This window comes from Pyxicephalus adspersus, chromosome 9 (genome assembly GCF_032062135.1).
Source record: "Pyxicephalus adspersus chromosome 9, UCB_Pads_2.0, whole genome shotgun sequence".
NCBI classification, from domain to species: Eukaryota; Metazoa; Chordata; class Amphibia; order Anura; family Pyxicephalidae; genus Pyxicephalus; species Pyxicephalus adspersus.
This window is the reverse complement of record NC_092866.1, coordinates 56,711,668-56,732,096: the sequence shown is the minus strand read 5'-3', so window position 1 is coordinate 56,732,096 and position 20,429 is coordinate 56,711,668. Positions and strand designations below refer to the sequence as shown.

The 20,429-nt window shown below is 43.5% G+C and overlaps 1 protein-coding gene across 2 annotated transcripts in view; it reads right to left on the bottom strand.

Annotated features, from left to right (window-relative positions):
• LDLRAD3 (low density lipoprotein receptor class A domain containing 3) overlaps positions 1-20,429 on the bottom strand; it is a 104,240-nt gene that overhangs the window by 83,037 nt on the left and 774 nt on the right. The window lies entirely within an intron of this gene.

The window sequence follows — 20,429 nt, the reverse complement described above, 5'->3', positions numbered from 1 at the left end:
AGCCTCTCCCCACCTGCTTGAAGAGGTTCCAGCCTCTCCCCATCCACTTGAATTTCAGAGGCTGGGACCATGGTTGAGCTCAGGGCAGAAAGCTGCAGGTTAAAAAGGGGTCTTAAATGGCTCTAAAGCTATGTACACACACTAGATAAATGTTACTCCTGAGGTACAATCATGACAATTTCAGGCAAAAATCTATGATTGTACAGTGGTGCCCCAACATCATTTAACCAATTAGTTATGATTGCTGTCATTTTCTATGGAGGAGAACTAAGTGGGGTGCTTACCTCTTCTCCTTTACCTTCCTCTTCCTATAAACGTAAAAGCGTTGCGCATTCTTTGGACAAGATCATGAAAGATCATTTCCGGCAACATAAATCTAGCATGTGTACAGAGTTTACCAGCCAACTAAAGAGCTTGTGTGCCTTTGTCCATGTGATATACAAAGGCAGGCAAGTGATGTGTTATTCTTCTTCTAATGCATTGTTGCATGCGTTTCCTCCAGATAAATCTAGCCAATTTAGGATAAAATACATAACTGCCTACTAATGCTTTAGCATGTGCTGGTTCTTTGGCTTTCCTATTAAGTTCAACAGCAGCATTTGGATCAAAAACACACCACAATGCATTAGTGGCAACATTAGTGTGACTTCTCAATGGAAAATATAATGAAATAGCAAAATGCATGCAAACTGCGAATACTGGTAATGAGCTCATGCAACATATCCCAGGGTAACAGTCTGCACCCCATTTCCTCTCCATGCTCAGGGTTCGTTCCATACCCTTTATCACCACATCTCTACTCACAATTGCAACATGACAAAACCTCTTCTGGTATTTCTTGAGATTTTTCTTTTTTTTTCTTTAACGAGTCACTCAAAGATGGCATAAAGGAAGTAAACGAAGCATAAAAGATGAAATACACGCCTCATTTCCTCATTACTGCCGCACATTAATAACGCTGAGATACCAGATACAACAGTAAATTGATTTTCATATCGCAGAGTTGGCTTTAGAACTTGCAGCAAGAAAAAAAATAATTTAGGGGTCATTTTCGAGGGTCGTACATTCGAAAGATGGAGATACGTGAGCAGCAACATTTCCAGTGCCCTGCATGTAAGGATTGGAACATTCAGTATTAACTTTCCTTAAGCTTCAATGACCTGCTAAAAATCAACAATATCAATAGTTCTCCAGCAGTTAAAAGTGTAGAGATCACTCTTACGAAGGGTCTGATTTATTAAAGTTCTCCAAGATTGGAGAAGATAATGATAGGACATGGGTGATCCAAGCAAACCTGCAATGGATTTCTTAAAGCGGAACTAAATACAAAATAAAAAAACACCTGTAAACCCGCAGATTTGTCAATCCATCAGGATGTTTCTTCACTTGGGTCCTGCGAAAGAAGCATCGGGCGCCACCATCTTTTTCACCCCTTTTCTGGGTACTTTTTCGTACGTCATCTGATCATGCACTGCGCAGGTGCAAGATCTGGTGATGTAGATGGGCAAAATGATTGTCGATTTCACTGCGCATGTGTGAGATCTGCAATTTGTTTCTCAAATTAAAGAAAGGGCTCCTTATGGGTGTTGCACTTAAAAATAAGTAAAAATTTGGAGTTTAGGTTCGCTTTAAAAATCATAGTTACATAGTAAGTAAGGTTGAAATAGACATAAGTCCATCAAGTTAACCACTAGGGAAATAAACATATCCCAGATAAAAAGAACATATGGACAGTTGATCCAGAGGAAAGCAAAAAAAAACCCTGATACAATTTGCTCCAACAGGGAAAAAAATTCCTTCCTGATTCCAAGAGGCAAAAGGATGTTCCCTGGATCAACAGTCTCTATAATCTTTACTTTAAAGCTTTAATACCCAGTTATATTCTGTGCTTCTAGAAATCATCCAGCTATTTCTTAAAGCAGTCTATAGTAGTTACTGAAACTACTTCCTGGGGGAGCCGATTCCACATCTTCACAGACTGTACAGTGAAGTATCTCTTCCTTATCCAGAGCTTAAACTTCTTTTCCTCCAGACGCAAAAAGCACACTCTTGTTCTTTGTAATAAGTGAATAATCGGGAAGAGAGTTCTCTATATGGAGCATTTATATATTTATACAGGGTGATCATATCCCCCCTTATACATCTCTTCTCAAAGGATCATCTCCGGGAAAAGAAGAAGATGGAGCGCCCTGCCATTGAACGAGGACAGGTGAGTATTGCAGGTTTAGTTCTGCATTAGGACATTTGGATATGCACACCTATAACACACCTCAACAATATACATTCCCCAAACCTATATCAATATATAAAGTAAAAAAAAAAAATCAGATTGAAATACGGCACGGCTTCAAAATGGATATAAACCTGCACAATAAGGTCTAATAAATGTTATTATCTGACAAATTCTCAGCATGTTTGTTAACACAATGTGACAAATTCACGCACCGACCAAACGCGATATTTTTCCCAGCGGGATTAAATCCACATTGAAGTAATAACTGACAATTACTGATACGGCGCGTCAAATAAAAAAGCCATCAATTCTCTTTTTTTTAAATAGCGCCTTAAAAATGCAAAACGCGCCTGTCACCTCCCCTTTAAATGATTAGTCTGGAGTTGCAGTATATGCGTATTAGTGCCATGCATGCACAGGGTCTGTATGACGGATCCCTTGTAACAAAAAGAATTATAAATGTGAGAGAAGTAAAAAGATGAAAGGAGGTTTCAATAAGAGACAGGTGGTATTGTGGCAAGTTTTGTACATTCGGCTGCTCTGTGGAGTGGTGGGTGCTCAATCATGATTCGTGGTAGGAGCGATGCTCTGCAGATCGGACAAATATCAAAGTTTATACCGTATACGATGTGGGACATACAGATGATTAGCAATGATCAGAGAGCAGTGAGTGTGTCAGGGTTATACTTTATAAGAAGTGGGAAGGCAAATGGGGATCCCAGGTCACCACCAAAGGGGAGTGGGTAGTACATTGCACTACAGTAATGCATGGATGTAAAACTGACATGCCTGGGGTGATCAGAGCGTTCCCCATGATAGACTATAGCGTTCACTGCTATTTTCGCTAATACTGGTTCACCTGGGTTCTCCATGATAATCTATCGTCCTCAGTGGCCCATAGTGTCTTCCAGCAGCTCGAGTCATTCTGCAGTATTTTCCCCAGTAAATTTTTTTGAGCTGGGTGGTGTCCCCTGTATTGTGACCCAACTTATCAGTAACCACTCAAATACAGCCGGGTGGGTACTGAAAAGTGCTGGGTGGTGCACCCAGCTAAAAGGGGCTGGGGAGAGCACTGTTCTGCTTTTCCCTGCCAGGTCTGAGGGGGCAGCTCATCTGATTTGTAATCTCTAATATAAACATTAAAACACCGGTAAAGGGGAGCAGAGTGCCGACACCTGGACTCAGGAACCTCACTTTCTAAAAAAAGATTAAGATGAGCTGCTCCACAGTGCCTGCAGCTACAGAGGTCAGTGAAGTCTTATTTATTACCTTATTTACTCGTTGTCTGGGCACTTTGTAGATTTATTGACTAGAATGCTAAATCTTTTACTTGAAACAGGCAATGGGCTGATGTTAACAGAAATCCCCCTTCCTTACTCTATGCTATCTGTCTGGCTGTGTTACCCACCTCTAGGGGATATCGTTGGTGCTACTACTTGCTGATTAGAACCTGGTGCTGTCAAATGGGGACTTTCTTTCCTTACTCCTGGAGGACAAAGAATGGCAGGGGGATGAAAGGAAGGTTGGTATGTGAAGCTAGGAGGGAGAGTGGTTGGTACACAAGGAGAAAAGGAAAGTGAAGTCAATGGGTCCTATCCGACTAACTGAAAACAAGGCAATAAGTTTCCTATTCTCGACAGCTCCCTCTAGTGGCTAATTTAAACATTTAATAAAACAATAAAAATATGGACCTGTCTGTTCAAAACTGTGAAGGCATTTTATGGCAAATTTTAGAATACAAAGACCTATGCCCTGAAAAAACACTGTGTCTCTCTCTTTATTCTGCAGAAAAAAAAGATGAATCATATAACTTGCTGAGAAAAAATTCCTGCTATTATGAACCTGGGTTTAATCTGCCTAGCTGTGAAAACTCAAAGCCTTTAATCCCAGCCAGTAACATCTTATCACTTCAATGGCTGCATACTGATAATTTAGTCATTAACACGGTTGTAATTGGAGCTTTTTTTTTTCTTCCTCCAAAGATTCGGCGTCCAATATAAAGTGTCCTTTTCACCCTGCACAAATAAAACCCCATCGCTCCTTTACTCTTCAGACAAAACCCTCTTTGTTCTGGGTACATTCACTTTTTAACTGCGCAATGACCGCCAAAATCACCTCAAGCTCAGGCACCCGGAAACTGCGTGGAATGCCAGCCATGCACTGCCAAGGCCTTGTCACCTGCAAATAGGATGCACCTGAAGTTGCCCTTATAGGATCAGCAAATTGTTTAATTAAAGTTATTTGGACAAAGGTAGAGAAGGTAATGGACTCGTTTTAGGATAGGAAGTAAACAAAATGGGTTCCAGCGGGACAATGCCAACAAAACAAATTTGTTTTATACAACAACACTCCTGCCAAGTATGGCGGCACAGGATGCGGAATTACAGAGAAAGGTCTTACAATGAGTAGCTAGTATGCGGCAAAATGTATGAACACATGTAATAGTCCGATATTAAAAGGGTAATAACACCAAGCCGATTCTCTGTTTGCTGCTATTGTAGTCTTTTGGGAAAGCTTTAAAATACATGCAACAATGCCGATGGCAAGAAGGGTCTACGGGTAGCAGAGCAGTGCCAATGTTGGGTTTGGCATTCCCATTTATTTAATAGATGGGGTAAGATCTAGATCAGTGTTTCTTACCAGGATTCATCCAGAGGTTGTTAGGGGTTCCTTGAGCAATTAGTGAGTCTCAAGTTAGCCAAAAAGATCGTTGGTATCAGGTAAACTATCTATCTGTAAGAATGACATTCTTCCTAAGGACCAAGCTTTGAACATTTATTTTTTGGGGTTTACATGCAGATTTCTAAAGGCACAAATAATGCAGTTCAGCAAAATCTATCTCCTGCTTACTCCATGACCATTACCTAAATCCACTGTTCAGGTCAGTCAATGGTACCACTTCCAAATATGTTGGGCTGCTAATGCAGCATTCAGATGCACCTGTCTGTCCCCACCTGTCCTCTTTTGCTAATTGTGGAAGGTGTGTCGTCTTCTCCATTCAATAAGGATTCAGCCAGTGGACAGCCCTATTAGGTTTCTATGGGGTTGTGTGTGTGGTTATTATTATTGCATATATATTATACTATTTAAACTTTTTTCTAACTAAATGAAGTGCTTGAATCTGACTCGATATAAACCCTTTACAGTCCCTGGCACTTTACCTCTATAGTCATTTATTCTCTGGCTTTGATTCAATATTATAAAGACAACCACCCATACTCACCCAGAGGCAACCAGATTTACTGGTACCTTGCAGACCTATCTGTATCATCTGTATGCATGTATAAATAGCTTACTAGTCTGTGCGGGCCGAACTCCTAGGAACTGGGTCTTTATCTCCCAGACATAAGCTGTTAGAATTCAACCCTGAATATTTGTGGTGTTCCCCTGAAGAAGAAGGCTTATCCTGTGAAATGCAAGACTCAATAGAACCTTTTAATGTTCTAAAGTTTGAAAAAAAATAATGTTATTTTAACAGATTTAAATTTTGACTACACCACACAATTCCCTACTTTTTCTGGGTTCTACTTTATGACCCAATTCCTTCTAACTGTTCCTGTATAGATGAATGTAGCAAAGGGAGCCAATTATTTAATGTGCTGACAATAAGCAGGAGAGAGGATTTGAGAGATTAGCTTACCACTTTGCTGCTTCTCCTTTCACAGCCCATTCACAGGCTGTTCCAGGACAACCTGGGCTCAGAAGAAGTGGGATGAATGAAACTGCCAATCAGACTGACAGCATTTTGGGGTTAAATGAAAAGTATTGAAGGGAAAATCTCTGCATTAAAGGTTTTGGTTTTGATGGTTTACAACAACAAAAAAATGGTTGATTTTTTTTTTCTCACTTCTGGGCGCACTGTCTGCAGTCTTCATCTAGCAATTGATTCCTAGAAATATTAGGGGACACACAGCGTCAATGAGGGTTTTCTCTCAGCAGGCAAACGGATGCTAATAGGAGGTATATAAAGAACATAATATCAGACTTCTGTCTGCAGCCGGCACGTCCCCTCCGAGTCTGCAGCATACATGAATATATGTTTAATATTTTAATAGACAGAACTGCGCTACAGTTCACAGGAGGAATCGTGTGCTTATTAAACCTGACAGCCCACTCAGCTCGTTACCTGAGGCCAATCTCCTCTGCCTCCATTCCCGCATATATTACCGAATTGTTCTGAACAAATGGCTTAACCCGCTGCCTGCTGGGAATACGGCCAACTGCTGCAAGAACAGAACCGGGTCCAAAAGTCTTCCAATATTGTTTCAGAAAAGACAAAAAAGTGTATTTACATATCGGTATTTACCGACCGGAAACAAAAATTGCTCGGAAAGCAGAAATATTTTTAAAAGGCTTCTGTAAAACAAGAGCGGGCCAGATATACTCAGGTGAGCGTTTAGGGGTGAAGTGTCCTGGGTGTCCGGATTGTAAGATTGCCTTATTTGCATTTTTCTAGAGATGAAACATTTAATAGGATATGTTTGGAAATGAGCTCCGGCACAAGAATAGCTTTGCTTGTACCTGAGTTCAACTTTATGTGGTCTTCTTGCCACTCGTATGGAAATACCAACAGAGGAGAGGAAGATGTAAGACCAGGCAGTAGAAATTTTTGGAAGAGGTGACATATTATTAAGTAATTATATAGTGCCGAAATATTACGCAGCGCTGTGTGTAAGTCTATAGTCATGTCACTAGCTGTGCCTCAAAGGAGCTCACAATCTAATGTCCCTATCATAGTCATATGACTTTAATATAGTCTGAGGTCATTTTTGGATGGTAGCCAATAACCTAACTGCGCGTTTTTGGAATGTAGGAAGAAAACCAGAGTACCTGGAGGAAACACATGTAAACAGGGGGAGAACCTGCAAACTCCATGCAGATGGTGTCCTGGATGAGATTCAAACCTGGGACCTAGCGCTCCAAAGGCCACAGTGCTAACCACTGAGCCACCATGCTGCCCATACAAAGTCTTTTGTTACATCTCCCTTTTCCCTGGCTCCTGGTAGCTCTTTGTTTTTTGCTTACACATCGCAGAGCATGCATGAATCAGTGTAGGGCCTGGTTCTTCTCCCGACACCGCCAAGAATAGACCTAGATGCCAGGACAAGGTACAACATGAGGTCTGTGCAGGAGTTACATCAACAGCAGCCAGTCAATAGGTGAAGAGGATAACGGAGAACCTGGAAGAATTGGTAGCAAAGACGGTGACTTCAGGGGACAGGACGGGATCCTGGCCTCTCATCGCTGCAAGGTGCTACAAAAATAAGTAAGTGTGCACCATACTTGGCATGTATGCTGTATGTACTTGCTGAATATTGCAAAAGCTTACTCAGACCAATACATTTAGTTCAACTTTAAAGGGTGTAAACCCCCAAAAATAAACTTCTACATAACCCGTAAGATACCAGTTTTATATATCAGTCCAATAAGTTAAATATAAAAATGTGGTTGATCCCTGCAGAAATCTTGTGCTGATTTTTCAATGTGATTGTTCCCAGTCATTATGGGCCGTTACCACAGAACCATCCCCTCTATGTTCTGGAGAATAGGAGGGGGGAATAGAGGGAATCCATGTTGCCACCACCTCTATAGGAGACAAATATTCAATAACTCCAAGGTATTGATTGTTTACTTGGCATAACTACTGTGCGATCGACCAGCCATAACAGGAAGCCATTGCTATGTTGTATTAGTAAGTGCACCTCACTAATTTACATTACCATGTCAAAACAAGTGGGTCGGAGTTTGTCCACTTCAATCAGGCATTCCTTATCAATAATTAATACATGTAAAAAGTTCTAGTTTTTGTTATGTTCAATTCGTACTCAAAGAGGCATATGATGGAGAAGAGGCTCACAATACACAGGCATGGTCCATAATTGTCACCATTTGGAAACGTGCGTGGAGAAGCAGCATGCAGCAATTTCTGGCGTGCATATAGACAGGAAGTAGCAGCAGCAGCACTGGTGAAAACAGCTAAAGTAGTCAAGGTTCTCCTCTCCTTTTAGCTGCCACCCACCTACGATTTCGTACCACCCGGCTTAAAAAAAGGTTTGGATTGAACACTAGTAGTATTTTATTAAAACAAATCTATGCCAAGTATTTCTAAGCAAAATGTAAAAAGTGCGGAATGCTCTTCAAACCTTAACAAGCAAATTTTCTTTTTATCTATAGGAGACCCGTTGATCTCGGTTATATCCCCACCCCAGAAGCTTAACCACGGAGAATTTGCCCCACAATGCCCTCCAGTCAGCACTTCGCACTAACAAAAGGCTTCAGTCATCCAATCACATGCCCCCGCTTGAGACAACAGATTCAGTTCATATTTTGGATTGGATTCCTCCCCCCCTCGAGGGCTTTTGGAACACTCCTAAAACATTAGCTGTTTCTGTCTCCTTTTTAATTTGCAACGTTTTATTTTTATCGTCAAATAAAAGCCCTGAGCACCGCTGTAAATTACACGGCGCCCATTTCCCCGTCTCGCAGGCCGCTAGTGATAAAGATGAAAACCGCTTTTGCCATCAAAACGAGGACGCTTAAAAAAAAATAAATACAAAGCACAAAAAATTCCTCTTTTAACCAAGAAAAAGAGCAGAGCAGGGTATATGTCTTAGTTGTGGACAGTTTGTGTAACAGATGTCTGCTCAGCGCGGCAACCCTGCCGGCTGTGCTTTGCGAATTACGGATTCAGAAGCGACGCTTTAACTTAGCAAACACACCGCATCAATTTTTAATTTGGTTAAAATAAAATCGCGTTTAAGAGAAGCGCAGGACTCCGAGTTTTATGGCGGTGATAAAATATGCAATTCGGCGAGTTACGGCCTCCCGCTTTCGACTTTGAAATCCCAGCGATGGCTGCTTTAGAGGAACAGGGGGAAAAATAAAACTGTGATCGGGGGTGAGTTTGCCTTAACCCCTTCATTGCCTGCCTCATCTGGTTTCATATTCTAAAACTGGCGCGTTTCATGATGACATCAAGTGCGTCAAACCTGCAGCCTTGGCCTGGCTCCCGGGTTGCTACGGTGCCCTGCATTTATACGAAAACAAGTTGAATTGAGCCAATCATAGACCCGGGCCCGCTCCTGGTGCACGAGGGTTACCTGGGTGTTCTTGTTTGTAGCCTGTACAACTGTAACTGTACATTTGCAGTGAGAGATTTAAGGTACTGAAATAGGTGAGATATGTGTCACTACTGTGCTGATCACTGTTCTCCTTGCTGGAAGCTTCCGAGGAAGCACGGCCCTGCCTCTACCAAGACAACCCGGTGTTCTCCCCAGCCCCTTTTAGACGGGCACAAAAGGAAGAACCTTTCAGTAACCACCCGAAAACAGCAGGGTTGGGTCACAATACATCACCCACCTAAGGCTTTTTCCCACCCAGCTTAAAGAAGTTTCTGGGGAAAATAATGTGTGCAGGACAAGGCATGGTAAGCCCTTGTACATATGGGCCAATTTTCACTTCCAATTGGATCTGAAGTGGTTCAGAAAGGAAATTAGCAGGAACCTATTTTGGGGTTTCTGATCAGACGTAGATACAATCTGATGGTAAATATTGATGGAAACCACACAATCATAAAATGCGTACGGATAATCAATCAAATCCAATTGGAATTCCAATCGCTCTTTATCCACAGAAAAATTGAAAGGGCAGTTTATAATACACACTTGCAGTGTTTTTGGACATCAGAAAGATTGTTTAAAGACTAGAAAACCAACTAGATCAATCTGTTGTACACATAATTTGCAGCCAATTTCCTCATGTGCACCACGCCAAGTCCTTAATGAGGAAAAGACCAGCTGCAGGAGACCATAGGCAAATGGTAAAACCACCCAAGTAAAACTTTAATGCCATCATTGTCCCCAACAGGTGGATTCACCATCTCCACCACTGTCAAAGGGAAGAAGAATATCAAAATAAGTTGTCACCTAGGAAGGAAGCAATGGGACAGACATTCGGGTGACAACTAAGAGTCTTGTATTTCACCAAGTGATCATAAAACCAAAAATGGAAACAAATCAGCAATCACTGAATGGCCTGGTAAGATGAAAAATATATCATTTTTGGCTTTGGATTTGGATTCACATTAAACCCAGCCATCAGAACACAAGGGTTAACACTCCTGGTTCTCCAGAAAAGTAAAATATCCAGCGATAAATAAGACACAGAATCAGATACGAGAGGGATCACGGCTGTCTCTGACCCCGGGTACCTGCAGATATGTTGATAATAATTGTTCTTGCTTCTTCTCGGGGAAGGTGACCGGAGGGGTCACAGGAAGATATTATGTCATCGTCTACACAATCCCATCATTTTCTCGAATTAGAGAGACCTCTGCAATCGCACAATTCCAATAAAACCACAACGAGCGAAGCGGCTCGTCTACCAGGATGAATGTAATAGAAATTGTATTTTCAGTAAAGGGGAAATCGCTTCCCGTTTATTAGCAGTAATGATGAGCGCGGTAAAGAGAATTTCCAGGGTGCCATTCATATTTTATTACGCTTCTTGTAAAATAGAAGTGGATGAAATATTGAACACGACAGACATAAAATGCGCCATTAGGAAAAAATAAAATTTGTATCGATAGACATTTTTAATATAAATAATGTGTGATACTTTCCTCACCTCTTAGACTGTAAGCTCTTCGGGGCAGGATCCTCTCCTCCTCCTATGTCACTGTATCAGTCTGTCATTTGCAACCCCTATTTAATGTACAGCGCTGCATAATATGTTGGGGCTAAATAAATCCTGTTTATTAATATTAATATTATTAATAAATATAAATATATATACATTAAAAAAAAAAAAACAATGGATGGCTATATGGAGATATACAATGCCACATTCCAACATTTTTGATTAAAATGGACCTGTCACTAAGACAGGATAAATCCTCCATTGTTGAACACCTTCCATAGGATGCTTATTGTCAGGATGTGAAATGATCTTTTGGTTTCAGCAGTTCAGGACACCAACCAGGGAAGCTGTATATTTCACAACCAGCTCATCAATGGCAGCTTATACACAAAGTGGCAAGTCCACTTTAATGGACAATGTGTTAGTGGGTCACAGCCCATATTTGTTAAAACAATAAAAGTGTGATCAGGCAGTATTTCATTGCCAACAGGTACAGGAGATATCCGTCTTGCATTCTTTACCTAACTGATTGCCATCCGCTTCTGATATCCGGTGCTAGCTTCCCCCAAGACTGCCAGGATTGACTGAACTGAGTTACGTCATTTCCATATTTACATTGAGAATATAGAGCTGGTAGGAGATCACCAGGACAGCACACTTTATGATAGATGGTCCAATCATATGGAAAAGGGCAACAGTGACAATTACTCAACTTTTTGTTGCTTACTCAACATTTGTGACAAGAAGCTTTTCTTCATATCCAGTGATGGTGGACAAAGTATCCTTGAGGCTGTGCTGCTAGGAAGGAAGGCATTAAAGCAGAATTATTTCCAGTGGATACTCAGTTGCAACTGTTGCATCACAGGCGCTCCATCTTTTTTCCTCTTCCACATTCCAAACTTTGAACAGACTGGGTCTTGTTTGGCCAGGCCCGGATGACATTCATTCAGTCCCTGCACGGGCTGGTAATGCCGGGATTGCAGAATATTCTGGCACCCAATGCAGCTCAGTGAATTTTTTTACAGCTGGGATGACGATCAGGCAGGTAAGATAACATCGCTTGCCCCGATGCCAAATTTTTAAAATGGAACTTCATTTCGACTTTTAGGCGACACAACATGGGCATGGCACAGGTTCCCTTTAAAGGATCACTCTTTGTATAGTGAATGCATCATTCAATTAGATTGGCTTACAGTAAAATAAAAAATGAAACTGTGTCTGTCTACATACGCTAGTAGGTGTTGCAGATAAAACCACAAAAGTTAAAGCAGAACTATGGGCAAACTATATTTCCAGTGTTGAACCCAGAATTTTTTTTAAGATGAAAATGTAGGTGGGTGGCAGTCCCTGTATTATGACCTAACCTATTAGTACCCACCCTAACAGAGTCGGGTGGTTACTGAAAAGTGCTGGGTGGTGCGGCCAGCTAAAAGGGGCTGGGGAGAACACTGAATTCATATAGGAAATGTAGGTTGAACATACATTAAGCTTGGGCTCTCAAACACCCCCCAAATACCCCCGTAAGTACCTGTTAGTATCCTGCTAGTAGAACCATTGTATCATTGGATAGACCTTTCCTTTAATAGGGTGACAACACTCTTTCTGCTGCAGTGAAATCACTGCAATGTAGTCTTTCTTGTTGCTGCTGTAGCTGCTTAGATGTTGCACTGCTGATAGCCCCATCCACAGCCCATTAGACTGGCAGCACATTGCTCCACCTGCGGAAGCATAAGGTAACATTGTAAATTCCCCACTCATTCTCACCTAGCACAGTCTAGAAGGGAAGAAATGAAAATCTTCCCGGCCGCATTTACCATTAATAGGAATAGGTAAATCACTATTCCTAGTAAGATGCAACTGCCAGTTTATCACACTGAAAAGAAACAAAGGAGGATTTAGAGATCGAAGGAAGCTGCCTTGGCATTTCAGGAGACCCTGATATTGTTAAGTAACACTTACAGGTCTTTTCTGTCTGTGATTGGCCGGTTCATAGAGAAGCAGCAGGCTGATGAACTCATCTCTCTGCTCTCATTTTTTAGTGCATGCCCTTTGCAATGCAGCACAACTTGTGTACAAGGACCCTTACCAAACCAATATTAGGTATGTAGACTGCTTGATCTGAACTGATTTTGTCTTTTATATCTGCCTGGAGTTCACCATTACATTCTCCCCCAATGCCGCTGCTTCCCCTATCAGATTTATAACAGGTACTCTTTCGGAGTTCCTCTCTTGGTTCACAGATCCTATGAACTGTGATACTATGAGGAACTGGTTACTATGAGGAAACCAGTCCACGAATGGCACGGCTGATCCCAGGAATGGGACATGGCTGAGCCTGCCGTTACTAAAATTATAAGCGCCGCTGATCATGAGCGGGGTCGCAGCCAGCTATTGTTTGGGGACGCTTGCACAGCTCGGCTGTAATTATAAACAACTTGTCGGAACAGGAACAGCAGAGGTGCAGAGGCAGCGGCTGCAAGGTGGGAGGCTGGAGGGGAATCCCCGGGGATTTATTGGCAGGACAAGGCCTGAACTACTCCAAGTACAAGGAATGAAGGATCTGGCCTGCATGTAAACAGAAGAATGAAGAGGTATCCCTGTGTCTGTGTTGTCCCAGCTGCCTAGTGCACGGGGACCTGCTAATTTACTAACCTACCCACCTATTCCCAGAATTTTCAATGTGCATCCCCCTGGTTGGGGCACATTGCAAAACATTTTTCAGCTTCTCTTTCTGCTACACAGGAGTTGCATGGTTCTGTTCATTCCTATGGGTGCCATATTCATGGTGGGCTTCAGCCATTCAAGGGAATATACAGGGGTCACGGTGCAAAAAATAAAGATTATCTATCCGGTGTTCTGTCTCACAAATGCTGCTAGGCAGGGCCACATGGCGAACAAGGTGGACTGTAAGTATTTTACCTAGAGGGCTGCACTTGGGAATGAGTGGACTAATAAAGAGCCCCTGTCACCAGCTGGTAAAAGCACAGAAAAAATGTATTCTTTATGCTTGCTTGCTGTGTTTTTCCTTTCCATAAATGATGCTTTAATCACATATCTGAGAAATGGACTACTTGTGGTCAGTTTCCATAGGCTCCTCTGTACTTGCACACACTGACTCTCTCCTCTTCTGGTAGTGTGTTATTATTGTGTGTGCTGACCCAGCTTTATTTTTAACATTTTATGCAGCTACCAGGGGAGGAGTCAAGGAGAACAATTCAGAGCAGCCTTTCTCAACATTTTATGAATTAGGGGAACCCTTAAAATAACTTTTGGGTCTTCAGGGAACCCCGGCTATGATTACTATATCCACAGCTCACAGTATATTAGCCGGGTGGCAGTGAGAAGAATCCACCATGGGGGAGTACAACAATGTTGGGGAGCACAACCATTTGTCAACTATTATCTGACATGTGTACACATAGCTTTCATAGGCAGTTTGCTCCCCAAAAGGAGGAAAAAAAACTTCCCTCCACTTTTTTGGGGAGCACAGGTGACATCACCGTGCCATATGGGAACAGTAGAAGCTCAAAAACTCACGAGGATGCATTTTTGCAATAGGTCAGAGTGAAATCTTACAAAGTTTCTAGCTCTTAGTTTTGGTGACTTCACCTGTGATCACATGAAGCCCAGTGCCAAAATAGTGGGCAATTCTTCAAGCAAGGTTGGTCTGAAGAATGGAACACATCCGGAAGTTCCGGGTTCTTGGTTCATAGTAGGTCAGGTTGAAAAAGGACACAAGTCCATCAAGTTCAACCACTAAAGAAATAAACATATCCCAGATATAAAACCCTATGGACATAGTTGATCTGGAGTACAATTTGGTACAATTTGCTTCAACAGGGGAAAAAAATTTCTTCCTGATTCCATGATTTGATGTTCCCTGGATCAACAGTCTCTGTTATCTTTACTTTAAAAACCTAATCCCTAGGTATATTCTGTGCTTCTAGAAATCATCCAGCTTTTTTTTAAAAGCAATCTATAGAACTGAGGGTGTCGATTCCACATTTTCGCAAAGTTCCCCTTGGATCTGTCAAACACAGCAGTGGTGCAGGGGACTCCAATTCCCCAACAGCCCCTTCTGTCTCTTGTATGCCATTGGTGAGATCTCTGAAGCCTTTACATTATGAGCGGTTCGCACTTAAAATATAATAGGAGGAGTTGGGACACCCAAAGGTGTTCCCTGGTAGACAGGAACAAAGAAGCGAGCTAAATCTCACTATTAGAGTATAAAGCTCTTACAAAGCCCCCCAAGACTCTACCTATATCCATCCAATCCATACCCAATCGATCGAAGGGTTTCAAAGCGCGGCAACTGATAAGCAAATATGGTTTGAGTTTTTCTCTGGCAGATTCCCCAATACTGGGGAAGGGGGGAAAAAAATCTGCAGATTGCTGCCATATGCACAGCAAAGACAATTTATACAGCGAGATGTAGGACGAGGTCCAAAGCACGTGCAGCGAACCCTCTCTGCTATGAAAACCAAGGTGAAGCCGTGCCAAGCGGCAGGATCCGCCGGAGAAAATGAGGCGCATTTAATCTGAGGGATTAGGAGAAAAAGGACTGAATCACCGTGTTACTCCAGATAATCCGGCTGTGTAACTGACCCGGCACTAGCGACTCGCTGTGGCCTGGTGTGTTTACGTGTGGAAGGCATGGGGATCACATGTTCTATGGGAGTGTTAGGAAAAGTTTATAAAACTACATTGTGCAAAGTGAATGGGGAGGGGAGGGACTGGGAGCCAATCAAAACCTCAATGGTCTCACAAAAAAATGATATGATGTTTGGGCCGGTACCATGTGTAGGCACCATTGGGGTATATATGATGCCACAACCAAAATTTTCCTGACAAGCACCCAGCTCTGTGTTAGGTACCCTCCTGTGCCTAAATAGCTAGCAAAGGCAGAGGTCCCTTAAAGTGGTACAGCCCCCTCCCTTCTGCTACATCATAGCCTCTTTCTTTGTCTGGAAAAGCCTAACATTTGTGCTGTCCCAGCTCCTCTGCCTCTCCCATTCCTACATAGCCTCCACACATGCCAGGAGCGGCTACGTTGCCCCAACATACAAGGAGCGCCCATCTACCCCCAACATGCCAGGACCGCCCATCTACGCCCAATCTATCAGCTGTGTCTATGTACCCTGGTGTTTTCTCCAGTCCTTTTAGGCGGGTGCACCACCCAGCACTTTTCACTGACCAACCTGGTTAGTAAAGTTGGGTGACAAAGAGGCTGCCACCCACCTACAGCTTTTTCCCACCAAACTAAAAAATAAAATAAAAAATCTAGGGAAAATACTGCACCCCCACATACCATACTCGTTTGACACAATTCGTTTGAGATTTCCCCTAGAACACATTAAATTTTCACTTTTTCTGATGCGCCACACATGAACACAACGTTTCCACTTTCTCCTATTTCTCAGGCTTCTCTTAACTTTCTCCACATACTCATCATATTAAATAAAAAATAAAACGGCAAAAACAAATTTGTGTAAAACTTTGCAAAAACATCAGCCAAAAATTGACATTCAGGTAGGAAACACCAAGAAAACAATTGGCCGGTGCAAACTTCACTTTAAAAAGTTCTCTGGGAATAAATCTCCCACCCTTTAGAGATGGACATATTGAAGCACAAAGGGATGTCAAGCTATGTCCCCCTCCCCCACTGCTAAACCCAAATCCCCCCCAGCCTGATGTGTGTGAATACCAGGCGACCCCAGTGATAACCCCCAGCTGTGAGTTCAAGCCTCTGCCACCCCAAACCACTGAAAGAAGGAAAAAAATATCAGATGAGTCCAATATTGCAAAACTCGTCAACCCAGCAGAAAACAAACATTGCAGGATCATTCACACTGCTGCAATGTGGTGAATTTCACTGAATGCATCGCCACTAGCTCTTGTAGCAATGCATTCAGGCTCAGGGGTTAGCACTCTGCCCATTGCAGTGCTGGGTCCCAGGTTTGAATCTCGTCCAGGACACTATCTGCATGGAGTTTGCAAGGGTTTCCTCCCACATTCCAAAACATGCAGTTAGGTCAATCGGCTACCCCCCAAATTTGTCCTTAGACTGTGGTAATAACATATAACTATGGTAGGGACAATATATTGAGAGCCTCTTTGAGGGACAGCTAGTGATAGGACTATGGACTTTGTACAGTGCTGCCTAAAGCTACATACACACTTCCAATTATTATCGTTGGAAAACGAACGACGAACGTTCCTGCACGATATCTACGAACGATCGTATAGCACCGATCCTGCACATACAGATAACGACACGATCGTTCGTAGATATTGTACACACAATAGATACGATCGTTTGAGCGATAGAGGAACTATGTGTCAGATAGGAAAGTGAACGAACGTTCGTTCATTACGCATGCTCAGACCATGGACGATCAAGGAACGATCGTACACACGAACGATGTTCAAAGATCGTCGTCCAATCCGATCTGCTCGTCCGATCGTTCGTTCGTTTCCAACGACTTTCCTCGTTCGTCTGCGTCGTTGGTTACTTTTTTTACGAACGATTTTTGCCCAATCGATCGTTCGTCGTTCGTTTTGAACGATAAAAATTGTAAGTGTGTACGCACCTTAATATGTCAGTGATATATAAATACTGAATTATAATAATAACGTGACCTTCGTGTGTTATCCAGCATTGAATGCGAATGCACAGTCACCTGCACTGCTGTCCGTATAGTGCACCCCATATAGTGAGGTCACAGCTTTCAATGCAACGTCTGATGATACTGCATATTGCACACTATATGAGGCGCAATATACCGAACTGCACGCAAGATGTTTTTTAAATAGTTTCTTTGCATTTTGCTGCCCCCCAAAAAAACTTTTTATTAGAATAAATGATGGCGTTCTGCGGGCCAGTATGTAGCAGGTGGTGCGGTTGCATTGCGGCACTCGGTTAATGCTTCATGTAGCATCTCATGGTCGGTCACCGGGTTTCATAGACTGGAATAGGACAACTTCCTACAGAAGTGCAAACAAATTACGCATTTCCAAACCCTGCACCCCATTGCGTCTTGCACAAGTCAGCCGCCATGATAGACTTGCAGTAAATCGCATGTTTACCTGCGCTCCTATTCAACCAAATCAGAGCAGTTGTGGACTGTTTTATTATTATTATTACACAATATTTATATAGTGCCATCATATTATGCAGCGCTGTACAAAGTCCAGAGTCATGTCACTAGCTGTCCCTCAAAGGGGCTCACAATCTAATGTCCCTACCATAGTCATATGTCATTAATGTAGTCTAGGGTCAATTTTAGGGTAAGCCAAATAAACTAACTGCATGTTTTTTGGGATGTGGGAGGAAACCGGAGCACCCAGAGGAAACCCACACAGACATAGGGAGAACCTGCAAACTCCATGCAGATAGTGACCTGGCTGAGTTTCGAACCAGGGACCCAGCGCTGCAAAGACCACAGTGCTAACCACTGAGCCACCGTGCTGCACATTTTATAAACATATTTCCACTACAGTTGCGATAAGGTTGCGGTTCTCCGGGACACATTGCTTCTAGTCACACGGTTGTTCTTATACTGAAACACTTTGACCTGTGACGCCGTTTGATGCTTCTGGGTGCACAGCAGCGCCTGGTAGCAACCGATCAAGTGTTTTCTTTTTTTTTTTGACCGTACGTCTGAAAGAGGCCTCAATAAAGCCAAGAGAATGACTGGCAACTGGCGGGTGAATGGGAACTGCACGACAACCTAACCGGTATCTGAAATGCATTCGGTGCTCCTGTTAATGGACGGGACCTGATGTGTACTGGAAATTGTATCCAATAACAGTAGGAATGAACGAGCGCTGCACTGATATCCCTGATCTGTGATGGGAGGTGCTCGGTCATCAAGCCATCCCTCACATTCCAATATGGCGGATTGCTAAGCGACGTCAAGGCACTAATGGTAGAACGATCGTCTCTAGGGTGATGAAAATCCTGCGTCTGTAGGATGCTTTTGACTTGAATCAGAGACGGAAATGCCAGGAGTGCGGCACTATTCATGACCAGAGGATGTAAACAAAGGTGAAGGCCGGAACCAGGAAAAGGTATTATGGCACCAGGAAGGGGGTAATATGGAAGGGTCAACAGGAATTAAATCACAAATAAAATTGCCCCTTGCTTTAGTCCAATGTCAAAAACAAAACAAAATGGCGACCAAAACAAACCCGATAAAGCCAACGTGGGACTGTTGTCATGGCATTGTTTGGTCTCCAGATTACACACACAACGTTCACATTGTACAATCACATCAACATTATCTGACACGTTCACACAGCACAGCATTTCATGACAACACAGAGCCAAGAGCCCACAAGGTGACACGGAGCCCGTAGCCAGGGGCTGCTGGGGGACCGAAACATGGAGATTACATTGGGGGTCATTATCTGGGCACCAAAAAACCAAAAGAAGGACAAACAACCAAAACATGAATCACCATAACAAAGACCCACAATCTATGTGAAGGTACCCATGACTGTGCCACAGGGGAAGACGGACATCACTGGGTATAGAGCGAGACAAGACAGGTACAATGCACAAAGGGTGGGACAGGGTGGGCACAGATGGGGCATGCAACACATGGGCAGCACTGGGGAGAAGGGCACAGACAGAACAAGAAATAACAAGCCAACGTAGAATGGGTTGGATAAAATGTGGGACAACAAATAGAGGGCAGGGGACAGGTGGGCACCAGTGGGCAGTAATAAGTCAACAGAGGACAAGACATAGGCTCAAGTAAAAGGAGCAAGGGGCACATGAGTGCAGGCGGGACGATTTGACATGTGAAGTGCGCAGGACAGATTGGTACAGGCGGGTAGGGGCATGGGACAAACTGGTGCAGAACAGAGGGGCACAGATGGATAGGGTGCAGGACTGACAGGTGCAGGCAGGGTAGGGGACAGACAGGCCCAGGATAGGGGGCCACAGACGAACAGGGTGCAGGAGAGATGGGCGAAGACAGGTGCATGGGGCAGACAGGCACAGAATAAAGGGCCACAAGCAGAAAGGGTGCAGGACGGACTGGCACAGGATGGAGAGGTACAAGAGGATGGGGTGCAGGACAAACAGGCACAGAATAGAGGGGCACAGGCAGACGGACTGCAGGACACATGGGCGCAGGTGGGTAGGGGCACGGGACAGACTTGTGCAGGATGGAGGGGTGCCAGCGGACCAGCTAGGAGACAGACAGGCCCAGGATACAAGGGCACAGGACAGAGGGGTGCAGGATAAAGGGGCACAGGACAGAGGGGCACAAGCAGATTGGGTGCAAGACAGACAGGCGCAGGCAGTTAGGTGAATGGGACAGACTGGTGCAGGATAGAGGGGCACAGGGGAGATGGGCACAGGATAGAGGGGCACAGGGGAGATGGGCACAGGATAGAGGGGCACAGGATAGAGGGCCACAGGGGAGACGGGGACAGGATAGAGGGGCTCAGGGGAAATGGGCACAGGATAGAAGGCCACAGGGGAGATGGGCACAGGATAGAAGGCCACAGGGGAGATGGGCACAGGATAGAAGGCCACAGGGGAGATGGG